Consider the following 3,573-nt stretch of genomic DNA (forward strand, 5'->3'; position numbering starts at 1 on the left):
TCATGCTCTGGCCCCAGAGTCTGTCCTTTGTACTCCCTCAGGGGCTACCCGCTCTGCTCTCATAGTTGCTCTGCTGCATGCTTTTAGTGATTTGCCTCCGTGTTGGAGGGCCAGTCGGGTCAGTCCCAACACAGAGTCTCCGGTATTGTCCCCATAGGGCTCTGGGCCAGCAAGGGATGGCATGTCTCATAGTGGGATCAGCCATATGGTCCACTCTGTACATTGGCTGTTCAGAGTGCCAAAATCATCCTCCAAGCCTGGTGGACCAGTGTGTGCTCCACTCTCTTCCTCCCCCTTCATTTGCCCCTGTGTGCTCTGATCAGACATGTCCATCTCCCCTAGCTACAGGTTCAGTGCCGTCTTCTAAAGTAAATTCTTCTGGGGGGAGGGGCAGTTGTCCACGTAGCTGGTATGGAGGCTGGACCATCCACTTTTCATTTAGGATCAAAAGCATCTAGCTTTTAGCATTAGGTGCTATTGAGTCAGTTCCAACTCAAGGCAGAATGAACCACTGCGCAGTCCTACACCATCTTCAAAACTGTTGTTATACTTGAACCTAACATTTCAGCCTTTTCCAGGGACTGGCATCTCCTGATAACATATCCAAAGCATGTGAAGTCTCCCCGTGCTTGCTTCTAAGGACCTTTCAGACTGTTCTTCTGACACAAATCTGTTCATTCTTCCAGCACTCAATGGTATTTTTAATATTCTTGGCTAGTGTCATCTTGATGGGTTGAAACACTATCTCGCTCTAGTGTTGACGTACATTTTTCTGATGCCTAATTATACTGAGTATCTTTTAAGGTAATCATTTAATTTTTATGGCATTTTGAAAAGATGTCAATGAGGTCTATTTAATTTGTGTTCAGATGGAAACACATAACTCAAACTAAATATGTGACAGTAGAATAAGAATCCATTTTATCCTAAATACTTGAGATATTTATACAGCCTACTCAAGTTTTTATCAACATAGATAAGGTGGCGGTGGTGGTGGTGGTGGTGGTGGTGGTGGTGGTGGTGGTGGTGGTGGTGGTGGTGGTTTTTAAGAGTTAATCTCTAAATAGGGGGCTGTAGTACTGAGCACTGAATCTCCTTTGCTTGATTAATTTTTATGTTAGGGAAGTAATACAAGGATTCCATCAAATGACCCATCAGTTTGAGGAAAAAGCATATCAGAATTGATGGTCAAAGCCTATACTGCTTTATGGTTTAGTCTCTAGGGGTATGTAATGCTCTTGTGAAAATAGTATTCCTCATGATAATAACGAGGAACTGGTGGGCCTCCAGGGCTGGGAGCTGAACTGAGGGGCAGTTCTACCCTGTCTAATAGGGTCACTATGAGTTGGCAAAGAATCGATGGCTGTCAGTTTGGTTTGTTTGACTTGCGTACTGGCATTCAGTGTGTTTATCGAAATCAATAAATTACAAGCATTTAGATGTCTATTTTTTACATACAAAATTTAAATCCCCCAAGCCTCTGAAAACTACGAAGATTTCACAGCACTAGGTTGGTACTCTCCCATCCAAGAATCAGTGAAACTGGCAGGGTGTGAGGCATTCAGGCTCCCTCAGTTCCTCCTACTGCCTTCCCTGACCCTGGTCACTTGCTTCTATTACCTCTCTTGGACCTTACATGCATTTGAATTAGAACACCATAGAGTACAGTGCTCTACATGTGCAGCAGCTCTAACCATGTCACTCTCTGTCTCTATGAAGCCTCTTCCAACAAAATTCAAATGCGATTGTATGTGCACACATAAACACACGCATGCACCAGAGCACCCTTCTTAACAGAGAGTCAGGAGGGTCTCTTATTTGCTGTCCTCACTTTGGACACAAGTCCCTTGATGATGAGTAGGAGAAAAGGAACATCAGGTAGTGGGGAAACCCTAAGGAGGAACAGAGGAGAGCTTTAACTAAGAATAATGCTACTAGGGGAATGATGGCATGTGAGGAAAATTAGATACTTCCAGACTGTCAGATTTTTCCATACAGCAAAATTAACTTTTCTAGTTTTGTCTAAAACTGGCCCCAGGAAATTTCAAATAGCACATCTCAGATTATCTAACCTACAAAGGAGTAGCCGGCCTTCCACCCACCCCCACCCCACCCCCGCCAAAAAACCAAGCGGTACAAAGCTCCACTGGGTACACATTTCAAAATATACATTCTCCTGTTTGGGCAGGCATCTGGCAACTTGCTCTGAGCTAGTGCACCCACACTTTTTTCCCAAGGTCATTGCTGGTGACAAGACCTTGTGCTCTTCTCACAAGCCAGAATGCAAACATAAATCAAGTCAGTGTAAGACGCCATCATCACCTCACTCAAATACACCTCGTCAAGTGAACTCAAACTTCAAGAAGATGCTCATTTGTTTGGTTTTGTTGATGTGAGGGTGATAGTGCATTTGGAGTTTAGTCATTGCACTAGGTCAGACTGTTAATCAAGCTTCCTATATAGAGGTTCTGAAGATATTGTGTAAGAAGGTCTGAGTTGTCTGGCTAGACCAGAGCTTGCACACTGCTATTGACTAGAAGTTCCGACACACAGAATCCAGGACAGATAAACCCCTCAGGACCAATACTGAGAGTAGCAACACCACGAGGGAAGGTAGGGGGGAGAAGCAGAAGAAAGGGGAAACCAATCTCAATGATGGACATACAGCCCCACTCCACCACCCAGGGGAACAAACAGCAGAAGTTTGGGTGAAGGGATACAGCAGAGGCGTAAAATATAAAAATAAAAAGTATGTATAAAGTATCAGTGGTTCACGTGGGTGGGGGGAGGGGAAAAAAGGAGCTCAAGGAGAAAGAACATGTTTGGAAATGATGATAGCAATGTATGTACAAATGTGCTTCATACAAATTGGTGTATGAATTGTTACAAGAGCTGTAAGATCCCCCAATAAAATGATTTATTTAAAATAAAAAGGACTGATTAGTGGTAGACAGGGGACTGGTTTTGCCAGCATGACAGTGCACCTGCTCACACAAAAAAAACAGCATGCCTCTATCGCCCGATCTGATCCCAGCACACCGAGGCAAAATACTAAGGGTGTACAACAGAACAGGAAGGGGAACAGAGCAACGAAGTCCCCAGGGAATACCAAAAATAGACTTTGGGGCCAGGGCTAGCTGACCCATCATACTCTATGAGAAAACACTCCTAAAGGCCAACAAACAGTCCTTGAACTAACTAAAAGCTTTTCTTTCTTGTGTTTTGTTTTGCTTTTTGTCATTGGCTTGTTGGTGGTGGTGTTGTTCTTTTGTTTCATTTTGTTGCTTGGGTTTGCTCTGTCTCGTTTTTGTGCATGCTATGATTTCCACAGGTCTGTCTAAATGAGATAGGCTGGATGAACAATCTGGAGGAGAAAACAATGGGACTGACAGCTGGGGGAGGGAGATGGGAAAGGGGGGTGTAGGGAAAAAGGAAGTGCTGTTAACAAACCCAGGGACAAGGGAACACCAAGTGATCCAAATAGATGGTGAGGAGGGTGTAGGAGGCTTGGTAGAGTGTAACCAAGAGTAATGTAACCTAGAGGAATTACTGAAACACAAATGAAGGCTGAAC

Source organism: Tenrec ecaudatus, unplaced genomic scaffold (genome assembly GCF_050624435.1).
Source record: "Tenrec ecaudatus isolate mTenEca1 unplaced genomic scaffold, mTenEca1.hap1 Scaffold_68, whole genome shotgun sequence".
In the NCBI taxonomy this organism is placed as follows: Eukaryota; Metazoa; Chordata; class Mammalia; order Afrosoricida; family Tenrecidae; genus Tenrec; species Tenrec ecaudatus.